The 12160-nt window shown below is 38.5% G+C and overlaps 1 non-coding gene across 1 annotated transcript; it reads right to left on the bottom strand.

Annotated features, from left to right (window-relative positions):
* Nucleotides 1-4381: 4381 nt before the first annotated feature.
* Nucleotides 4382-4489, bottom strand: LOC148571790 (small nucleolar RNA R71). Its single transcript, XR_015908354.1, has one exon. It is a non-coding gene; the product is annotated as a small nucleolar RNA R71 (small nucleolar RNA).
* Nucleotides 4490-12160: the final 7671 nt, after the last annotated feature.

Raw genomic sequence — 12160 nt, 5'->3', positions numbered from 1 at the left:
TAAGAACATGCATGTCTAATCTAATTAAACTAAGCTGAAATTAAATAAAGCTAACACAACTACCTAAACAGAGTGATAAAGCAAGAAAAGAAATGCAAGGGAAAACAGGGGAACCTGGGGCAAGCAGAAACGATAGAAGAAGGGAATTGAGGGGTGGAGCAAAGTAATGCCGGCCCAGAGGTGGTGGCGGCATGATGACATGTCATCATGTCATATTTTTTTATGCTTTTTCATACAAGAAATTGATGATTAGTGCTTAAATATTGCATTCTTTGTGCTTAAATGGTATATTTCTTTGATCTTTTGATTTTATAAACTTTGTAGGAAATAAGAAGAAAAAAAAGTAAAAAAAGCACAAAATAAGCTAAAAAGAAGAAAAGAGGAATTTTGGGCACATTTTGGAGTTGAGGCACGCTTTAGAACCTTAGGCCACGCTTTTAAAAGCGTGGCCCATAACTAAATCAAGAAAGCGTGCTCCATGTTCACAATCAGCACTCAAAATGTTAACTGGGCGTTCACTTTTGTTAATTGGGCGTTCACTTTTGTTAACTTTCTCGTGAAATTAAGGTTGGAAGCAAGGGGAGCGTTCACTAAAGTTAACTGGGCGTTCACTTTTGATAACTTGGCGTTGACAGCATGACCATTGATGAGTGGATAATTTATACGCTTTTTGGCATTGTTTTTACATAGTTTTCAGTATAATTTAGTTAGTTTTTAATATATTTTTATTAGTTTTTAAATAAAATTCACATTTCTGGACTTTACTATGAGTTTGTGTATTTTTCTGTGATTTTAGGTAATTTCTGGCTGAAATTGAGGGACCTGAGCAAAAATCTGATTTAGGCTGAAAATGGACTGCAGATATTGTTGGATTCTGACCTCTCTGCACTCAAAGCGAATTTTCTGGAGCTTCAGAACTTCAAATGGTGCGCTCTCAATTGCGTTGGAAAGTAGACATCCAGAGCTTTCCAGCAATATATAATAGTCCATACTTTGAATAAGGATAGATGACGTAAACTGGCGTTCAATGCCAGTTCCATGCTGCATTCAGGAGTCAAACGCCAGAAACAGGTTGTAAAGTGGAGTTATGCGCCAGAAATAGGTTACAAACTGGCGTTCAAATCCAAAAGAAGCCTCTACACGTGTAAAGCTCAATGCTCAACCTAAGCACACACCAAGTGGGCTCCAGAAGTGGATTTCTGCATCATTTACTCAATTCTGCAAACCCTAGTAACTAGTTTAGTATAAATAGGACTTTTTACTATTATGTTTATATCATTGGAATATCTTTGGATCATCTTTGATTAGTTTTTTAGGCGATCTTAGACTTTTGCGAGGGCTGTCCACTCGGCCATGCCTTAACATTTATCACTTGTGTATTTTCAACGGTAGAGTTTCTACACACCATAGATTAAGGTGTGGAGCTCTGCTGTTCCTCAAAGATTAATGCAAAGTACTACTGTTTTTCTATTCAATTCAACTTATTCCGCTTCTAAGATATTCATTCGCACTTCAATATGATGGATGTGATGATCGTGACAGTCATCATGATTTTCAACTTATGAACGCGTGCCTGACAACCACTTCCGTTCTACCTTAGATTGAATGGATATCTCTTGGATATCTAATACAGGGGACCGAGTCCGAGTTATTAGTATCTTCGTGGTATAAGTTAGAACCCATGGATGGCCATTCTTGAGAATCCGGAAAGTCTAAACCTTGTCTGTGGTATTCCGAATAGGATTCAGGGATTGAATGATTGTGACGAGCTTCAAACTCGCGAGTGCTGGGCGTAGTGACAGACGCAAAAGGATCAATGGATCCTATTCCAGTATGATCGAGAACCGACAGATGATTAGCCATGCAGTGACAGCGCATTGGACCATTTTCACTAAGAGGACAGGTGGCCATTGACAACGGTGATGCCTAACATACAGCTTGCCATGGAAAGGAGTAGGAAGGATTGGATGAAGACAGCAGGAAAGCAGAGGTTCAGAGGGACAAAAGCATCTCTATACGCTTATCTGAAATTCTCACCAATGAATTACATAAGTACCACTATCCTATTTTATATTTTATTTATCTTTTACTTATCAATTCATAAAATCAGTTGAATCCGCCTGACTGAGATTTACAAGGTGACCATAGCTTGCTTCAAGCCGACAATCTCCGTGGGATCGACCCTTACTCACGTAAGGTTTATTACTTGGACGACCCAGTGCACTTGCTGGTTAGTTGTACGAAGTTGTGAAACAGAATTAAGAACATGAACGTGCGTATTGAGTTTTTAGCGCCGTTACCAAGGAAGGAATGATCACGATTTCGCACACCAAGTTTTTGGCGCCGTTGCCGGGGATTGTTCGAGTTTGGACAACTGACGGTTCATCTTGTTGCTCAAATTAGGTAATTTTATTTTAATTTTAAGCTTTTATTTCTTATTTTCGAAAAATACAAAAAAAAAATTTTTATTCTTCTTTTTTGTTCTTCCCAAAATAATTTTCGAAAAAAAAAATCCAAGAAAAAATTAATAAAATCATAAAAACTAAAAATATTGTGTTTCTTGTTTGAGTCTTGTGTCAAATTTTAAGCTTGGTGTCAATTGCATCTTCTTAATTTTCTAAAAAAATTATTATTTTCGAAAATTTCATGCATTGCATTCTTCATGATCTTCAAGTTGTTCTTGGCCAGTCTTCTTGTTTGATCTTCATATTTTCTCGTTTTGTGTCTTTTCTTGTTTTTCATATGCATTCTTGAATTCTTAGTGTCTAAAAATTAAAAATCTTTAAGTTTGGTGTCTTGCATGTTTTCTTTTCTTGAAAATTTTTCAAAAATAAGTTCTTGGTGTTCATCTTGACATTCAAAGTGTTCTTGGTGTTCATCTTAACATTCATAGTGTTCTTGCATGCATTAGTTGTTTTGATTCATAATTTTTTATGTTGTGTGTCAATTTTATGTTTTTCTCTCTCTCATCATTAAAAATTCAAAAATAAAAAATATCTTTTCCTTTTTCTCTCTAAAAATTTCCAAAATTTGGATTGACATTTTCAAAAATTTTAAAATCTAGTTGTTTCTTATGAGTCAAATCAAATTTTCAATTTAAAAATTCTATCTTTTTAAAAAACTTTTTCAAAAATCAAATCTTTTTCAAAATTTCTTTCTAATATTTTCGAAAATTTTTCAAATTGATTTTCAAAAATCTTTTTCTTATTTTCATTTCATATTTTCGAAATTAATACCAACATTTAATATGATTGATTCAAAAATAAATATTAAGTTTGTTACTTGCCTATTAAGAAAGGTTCAATCTTTAAATTTTAAAATCATATCTTTTTGTTTCTTGTTAGTCAAGTAATCAAGTTTAATCTTCAAAATCATATCTTTTTAATTTTCAATCATATCTTTTTGATTGCTAATTTCAAAATCTTTTTCAAAATCAAATCTTTTTAATTTCTTCTTTAGTCATATCTTTTCAATCATATTTTTTCAAAACTGCCCAATTAACTCTCTACCTTTAATTTTCGAAAATCTCTTCCCTCTTTTTCAAAATTCCTTTTTAAATTAACTAATTGTTTTAATTTTAATTTAATTTAATTTCAATTTTAATTTTCGAATTTTAAATTTAAATTTAAAATATTTTTATTTTATTTTGTTAAATTTTTGAATTCTTCTCTCATCTCTAATCTCCTTCTATTTATTTATTCATCCATTAACACTTCTATCCTCAACCCTGTGTTTGGATTCTCATCTTTTCCTTCTCCTATTCTTATTTTCTTCTACTCATATAAAGGAATCTCTATACTGTGACATAGAGGATTTCATATTTTCTTTTCTGCTTTCTTCTTCTTTTTCATATGAGCAGGAACAAGGATAAGAACATTCTTGTTGAAGCTGATCCTGAACCTGAAAGGACTCTGAAGAGGAAGCTAAGGGAAGCTAAAGCACAACTCTCTGGAGAAAATCTGACAGAAATTTTTGAAAAAGAAGAAGATATGGCCAAAAATAATAACAATGCAAGGAGGATGCTTGGTGACTTTACTGCACCAAATTCCAATTTACATGTAAGAAGCATCTCAATCCCTGCCATTGGAGCTAACAATTTTGAGCTAAAGCCTCAATTAGTTTCTCTGATGCAACAGAACTGCAAGTTTTATGGACTTCCATCTGAAGATCCTTTTCAGTTCTTAACTGAATTCTTGCAGATCTGTGATACTGTTAAGACCAATGGGTTGATCCTGAGGTCTACAGGCTTATGCTTTTCCCGTTTGCTGTATGAGACAGAGCTAGAGTATGGTTGGACTCTCAACCTAAAGATAGTCTGAATTCTTGGGATAAGCTGGTCACGGCTTTCTTAGCCAAGTTCTTTCCTCCTAAAAAACTTAGTAAGCTTAGAGTGGATGTTCAAACCTTCAGACAGAAAGAAGGTGAATCCCTCTATGAAGCTTGGGAGAGATATAAGCAACTGACCAAAAAGTGTCCTTCTGACATGCTTTCAGAATGGACCATTCTGGATATATTCTATGATGGTCTATCTGAACTATCAAAGATGTCATTGGACCATTGATGCCAGGGCATCTTGGCCAGTTTCACTGACCTTTTCTTTACTGTTTTTAGGTTAGTTTCATGCATTTCTTTAGGAAATAAGCTAGTTTTGGGTAAATATTCACTTATGCCTTGACTCAAGCATACATTGTGCATTTTACATGATTTCATGAGGATTTTGCATAAGTTTAGTGACAAATATTATGTTGCATTACTCATGACTGGGACTAGAACTTTGATGCACTTTGTTGCTTGATTTCAGGACCAAAAAGGAGCAAGAAAAGGGGAGGTAACTTGCAAAGATTAATGAGAAAAGTGATTGCCAATAACACTCTCAAAAAGCCATCAATGCCCACGTTAGAGAGTCACGTTAACCAAGTTAACGTGAACTCTAACGTGGAGAAAAGAAGTTGAGCCAACGTTAGTGACACTCAACATTGTCACTAACGTTGGCAATTACTCATAAGTGGCCACGTTAGAAGCCACGTTAACCTAGTTAATGTGGCCTCTAACGTTAAGGGGGAGGGAGAGAAGCCAACGTTAGTGACACTCAACATTGTCACTAACGTTGGCCTATGGTGCTAAGTACCACGTTAACTCCCACGTTAACTTGGTTAACGTGGGAACTAACGTAGAGGATGAAGAGTTGTCGACAACGTTAGTGACACTCAATATTTTCACTAACGTTGAAGCAACCACACAACCCCCAAGAGTCACGTTAACTTCCACGTTAACTTGGTTAACGTGGAAGCTAACGATGAGAAATGAAGGATGAGCCAACGTTAGTGACACTCAACATTGTCACTAACGTTGGGATGGCTAAAAGATGGCCACGTTAGAAGCCACGTTAACCTAGTTAACGTGGACTCTAACGTGAGACCTAGGGGCACATTGGAACGTTAGTGACAATGTTGAATGTCACTAACGTTCTCGAAGGATGGCAAAGGCCACGTTAGAAGCCACGTTAACCTAGTTAACGTGAGCTTTAACGTGAAGCAAGAAGGGGCACACTGGAACGTTAGTGACAATGTTGAGTGTCACTAACGTTCTCGAAGGATGACAAGGCAACATTAAAAGTCACGTTAACCTAGTTAACGTGGGTTTTAATGTGAGGCAAAGAAGTGCATTGGAACGTTAGTGACAATGTTAAGTGTCACTAACGTTCCCGAACTTGGACTTTCACTAAATGATTAACACTCCTTACGCCCTGAGCTTAAGTCTCTGCCCACTCCGCACTTTCTCTCTGCAAGTAAAGCCAAGCCCAAATAAAGAAAGGAACTGCTTCAAACTCAAGATCTAAAGGCCAAAGACTTGAAGAGTGAACTAGAAGCTGAGAAGAGTAGTATATATAGGAGTAGCTTTGAATTGTAAAATAGTTCTGGAGGCTGAGGAATTACTCTCTGTATTTACTTTCTTTGCAATTTCTAGTTTTATGATGTATTCTCCATCTTTATTTTCATTTTCAAGAGCTATGAACAACTAAACCCTTTTCATTGGGTTAGGGAGCTCTGTTGTAATTTGATGGATCAATACTAATTTTCATTGTTCTTCTTCTATCTTTCCTCTTGATTTTACTTGAAAGCTTTCGATCTTCATCCAATTGAGTAGTTATCTTGGAAGAGAAGCTATTCAAACTTGGATCTCTTTTGAACCTTGGAAGAGGAATGAAGAGATCAAGCTAGAAATGCTTTCTCATGCTGGACCAAATTGGGTTTGGATGGGTATGTGACTGTAACCCTCTCAATACTTGGTTCGGGAAATGCATGTGGTATAATCAGTGACCATACTTCATCTCTTCTCATGAGCAATTGACCAAGGAATTGGCTATTGATCAAGATTTGAGAGATTGAATTGCAAGGAATTGTAATTCAATCACTTAAGATTGCCAAGGAGATCAATGAGTGCATTGATTGAGGAAGAGATGAAAATGAACTTGATCCGGAGAATTGCAACATCTCCTAAGCCCAATGAACTCCCCATCTCTAATCTTACCCATTCTCTTTAATTTCTGTGATTTACTTTTATGAGCAAATCCCCCATTCCCATTTATAATTCTGCAATTTATTTTCAGTCATTTACTTCCATTCATTTAATTCTAGCATTTACTTTTCTGTTATTTACATTCTCGCCATTTTATTTTCTGCAACTCTCAACCCAATTTCTGGATTCGCTCAACTAGAACATTCTTCTAATTAAAGTTTCTTGATCAATCAATCCCTATGGGATTCGACCTCACTCTATTGTGAGTTTTTACTTGACGACAACTTCGGTACACTTGCCGAAGGAAGATTTGTTGAGAGACAAGTTTTCCCCGCATCAACCATTCTGCAGGTGGATCCATTCACCTAAAGAAAATGCCTGCAAAAGCTCAAGAACTCATTGACATGGTTGCTAATAACCAGTTCATGTACACTTCTGAGAGAAATCCTGTAAGTAATGGGACGCCTCAGAAGAAGGGAGTTCTTGAAATTGATACTCTGAATGCCATATTGGCTCAGAACAAAATATTGACTCAGCAAATCAATATGATTTCTCAGAGTATGAATGGAATGCAAGCTGCACCCAACAGTACTCAAGAGGCATCTTCTAAGGAAGAAGCTTATGATCCTAAGAACCCTGCAATAGCAGATGTGAATTACATGGGTGAACTCTATGGAAACACCTATAATCCCTCATGGAGAAATCACCCAAATCTCTCATGGAAGGATCAACAAAAGCCTCAACAAGGCTTTAATAATGGTAGAAGAAACAGGTTTAGCAATAGCAAGCCTTTTCCATTATCCACTCAGCAAAAGACAAAGAGTTCTGAGCAGACCCCATCTAGCTTGGCAAACATAGTCTCTGATCTATCTAAGGCCACTCTAAGTTTCATGAATGAAACAAGGTCCTCCATTAGAAATTTGGAAGCACAAGTGGGCCAGCTGAGTAAAAGGATCACTGAAACCCCTCCTAGTACTCTCCCAAGCAATACAAAAGAAAACCCAAAAGGAGAGTGCAAGGCCATTGAATTAACCATCATGGCTGAACCTACAAGGGAGGGAGAGAACTTGAACCCCAGTGAGGAAGACCTCCTGGGACGTCCAGAGATCAATAAGGAGTTTCCCTCTGAGGAATCGAAGGACTCTGAGGCTCATCTGGACACTATAGAGATTCCATTAAACCTCTTTATGCCATTCATGAGCTCTGATGAATATTCTTCTTCTAAAGAGAATGAAAATGTTACTGAAGAGCAAGTTGCCAAGTACCTTGGTGCAATCATGAAGCTGAATGCCAAATTATTTAGTAATGAGACTTGGGAAGATGAACCTCTGGTGCACAAAATTGTGATCCCTGGTAATGGCTCCAAAAATTTGGTGCTCTAATCTTAATTTATAATTTGTCACAACTTCGATACAACTAACCAGCAAATGCACTGGGTCGTCCAAGTAATAAAACCTTATGTGAGTAAGGGTCGATCCCACGGAGATTGTTGGTATGAAGCAAGCTATGGTCACCTTGTAAATCTCAGTCAGGCGGATATCAAATGGTTATGGAGTTTTCGAATAATAATAATAATAAATAAACAAAAAATAAAGATAGAAATACTTATGTAATTCATTGCGTGAGAATTTCAGATAAGTGTATAGAGATGCTTTCGTTCCTCTGAACCTCTGCTTTCCTACTGTCTTCATCCAATCCTTCCTACTCCTTTCCATGGCAAGCTTTATATAGGGCATCACCGTTGTCAATGGCTACATCCCATCCTCTCTGTAAAAAAGGTCCAAATACTCTGTCACGGCACGGCTAATCATCTGGAGGTTCTCGATCATACTGGAATAGGGTTCACCCTCCTTTTGCATCTGTCACTACACCCAGCACTCGTGAGTTTGAAGTTCGTCACAACCATCCCTTCCCAAATCCTACTCGGAATACCACAGACAAGGTTTAGACTTTTCGGATCTCAGGAATGGCCATCCATGGGTTCTAACTTATACCACGAAGATTCTAATATCTCGGACTTGGTCCTCTGTATTAGATATCTAAGAGATACTAAATCTAGCTTGTTGCATGTAGAACAGAGAGTTCCACACCTTAATCTATGGAGTGTAGAAACTCTACCGTTGAAAAATACATAAGTGAAGGGTTCAGGCATGGCCGAATGGCCAGCCCCCAAACGTGATCAATAGATCAAAAGATAATCCAAAGATGATCCCAAGATGAAACTAAAGATGTAAATACAATAGTAAAAAGTTCTATTTATACTAAACTAGCTACTAGGGTTTACAGAAGTAAGTAATTGATGCATAAATCCACTTCCGGGGCCCACTTGGTGTGTGCTTGGGCTGAGCTTGAAGTTTACACGTGCAGAGGCTACTTTTGGAGTTGAACTCCAAGTTGTAACATGTTTTTGGTGTTCAACTCTGGTTTGTGACGTGTTTTTGGCGTTTAACTCCAGACTACAGCGTAGAACTGGCGTTCAACGCCCTTTTGAGTCGTCTAAACTTGAGCAAAGTATAAACTATTATATATTACTGGAAAGCCCTGGATGTCTACTTCCCAACGCAATTGGAAGTGCGCCATTTGGAGTTTTGTAGCTCCAGAAAATCCACTTTGAGTGCAGGGAGGTCAGAATCCAACAGCATCAGCAGTCCTTCTTCAACCTCTGAATCTGATTTTTGTTCAAGTCCCTCAATTTCAGCCAGAAAATACCTGAAATTACAGAAAAACACACAAACTCATAGTAAAGTCCAGAAATGTGAATTTAACATAAAAACTAATAAAAACATCCCTAAAAGTAACTAGATCCTACTAAAAACATACTAAAAACAATGCCAAAAAGTGTATAAATTATCCGCTCATCAACCTCCCTTGCTCACCAATGAACTGAGTGATCTGGATCAACTGAGATTGCCTCAGAAGAAATAGGATCCTGAAAAGTTCTTAATACCTTGTACCATAGGCACCATGACCTTTGAGAAGTCTCTATGTGACCTTGGGTCAGGGATAAACCTCATGCCCCTCTCTGTAATGGAGAAACTGGGAATCTTTGAGGTGCAAGCTGCCAGAATCTCATTAGAGATGGCAGAAAACTCAAGAAAACAGGCTTATGGACTAGTAGAGGACGTGTTAGTAAAGGTTGAAGGCCTTTACATCCCTACTGATTTCATAATCCTAGACACTGGGAAGGATGAGGATGAATCCATCGTCCTTGGAAGACCCTTCCTAGCCACAGCAAGAGCTGTGATTGATGTGGACAGAGGAGAGTTGGTCCTTCAACTGAATGAGGACTACCTTGTGTTTAAAACTCAAGGATCTCCTTCTGTAACCATGGAGAGGAAGCATGAAAATCTTATCTCATTGCAGAGTTAACCAAAGCCCCCACAGTCAAACTCTAAGTTTGGTGTTGGGAGGTCCCAACTTGATCTGATTATCTGTGAGGCTCCATGAGAGCTCACTGTCAAGCTATTGACATTAAAGAAGCGCTTGTTGGGAGGCAACCCAATGTTATTTAATCATTTTTATTTTATTTTCTCTTTGTTATTTCATGTTTTATTACGTTGATGATCATGTGGAGTCACAAAAACTACTGAAAAATCAAAAATAGAATGAAAAACAGCATTGAAAACAGCACACCCTGGAGGAAGGGCTTACTGGCGTTTAAACGCCAGTAAGGAGCATCTGGCTGGCGTTTAACGCCAGAACAGAGCATGAAACTAGCGTTAAATGCCAGAAACAAGCCGCAATCTGGCGTTTAAACGCCAGGATTGCACCCAGAGGAAAGCTGGCGTTAAACGCCAGAAACATGCTTTAGATTGGCGTTGAATGCCCAAAACAAGCAAGGAAGTGGCGTTTAACGCCAGAAACATGCTGCAGTCTGGCGTTAAACGCCAGGATTGCATATATAAGGCATTTTACACGTCTAAAAGGTGCAGGGATGAGAAATCCTCAAACACCTCAGGATCTGTGGACCCCACAGGATTCCCTCAGGATCTGTGGGCCCCACAGGATCCCCACCTACTTCTTCTCTCCTCTTCACACCTTTCCATAACTCTCTTCCCTAAATACCCCTCAGCAACCAACTCAATCACTCTTCCCTATCACCTCTTCACCAATCACATCCATCCTCTCTTCCCCAAAAACCCTACCTACCTTTAAATTTAAAATAATTTCCCTCCCAAACCCAACCCTAAATGGCCGAACCCTAAACCCCTGCCCACTCCTATATAAAATCCTCATTTCCTCTTCATTTTCACACAACAAAACCCTCTCTTCTTCCCCTTGGCCAAAACCTACTCTCTCCCTCTCCCCCATTTCTCTTCTTCTTCTACTTCTTTCTTTCTTCTTTTGCTCGGGGACGAGCAACCATTTTAAGTTTGGTGTGGTAAAAGCATAGCTTTTTGTTTTTTCATAACCATTCATGGCACCTAAGGCTAGAGAAACCTCTAGAAAGAGGAAAGGGAAGGCAATTACTTCCACCTCTGAGTCATGGGAGATGGAGAGATTCATCTCAAAGGTCCATCAAGACCACTTCTATGAAGTTGTGGCCAAGAAGAAAGTGATCCCTGAGGTTCCTTTCAAGCTCAAAAGGAATGAGTATCTGGAGATCCGACTTGAGATTCAAGGAAGAGGTTGGGAAGTTCTCACCAACCCCATTCAACAAGTTGGGATCTTAATGGTTCAAGAGTTCTATGCAAATGCATGGATCACAAGGAACCATGATCAAAGTGTGAACCCAAATCCAAAGCATTGGCTTACTATGGTTCGGGGGAAATACTTAGATTTCAGTCCGGAAAATGTAAAGCTGGCGTTCAACTTGCCAATGATGGAAGAGAACGCACGCCCCTACACAAGAAGGGTCAACTTTGATCAAAGGTTGGACCAAGTCTTCATGGACATATGTGTGGAAGGAGCTCAATGGAAAATTGACTCAAAGGACAAGCCGGTTCAACTAAGAAGGCTTGACCTCAAACCAGTAGCTAGAGGATGGTTGGATTTCATTCAATGCTCAATCATTCCTACTAGCAACCGGTCTGAAGTTACTGTAGACCGGGCCATCATGATCCATAGCATCATGATTGGGGAGGAAGTGGAAGTTCATGAGATCATACCTCAAGAACTCTACAAGGTGGCTGACAAGTCCTCCAATTTGGCAAGGTTAGCCTTTCCTCACCTCATTTGCCACCTCTGCAATTCGGCTGAAATTGACATAGAGGGAGACATCCTCATTGAAGAGGATAAGCCCATCACTAAGAAAAGGATGGAGCAAATAAGAGATCATGGATCAAGAGGAAATTCCCCACCATGAAATCCCTGAGATGCCTCAAGGGATGCACCTTCTTCCACAAAATTATTAGGAGCAAACCAACACCTCCCTAGTAGAATTAAGTTCCAATATGGGACAACTAAGGATGGAGCACCAAGAGCATTCCATCATCCTCCATGAAATTAGAGAAGATCAGAGAGCTATGAGGGAGGAGCAAGAAAGACAAGGAAGAGACATAGAGGAGCTCAAAAGCACCATTGGTTCTTCAAGAAGAGGAAGACGCCACCCTCACTAAGGTGGACTCATTCCTTAATCTCCTTGTTTATTTATTTTCCTATTTTTTGATTTTTGAGCTTTATGTTTAATTATGTTTGTGTC

This window comes from Arachis ipaensis, chromosome B3 (assembly GCF_059453495.1).
Source record: "Arachis ipaensis isolate K30076 ecotype BB chromosome B3, ASM5945349v1, whole genome shotgun sequence".
Taxonomy (NCBI): Eukaryota; Viridiplantae; Streptophyta; class Magnoliopsida; order Fabales; family Fabaceae; genus Arachis; species Arachis ipaensis.
Note: the sequence above shows the minus strand (reverse complement) of the source record. Positions and strands in the feature narration are given on the sequence as shown.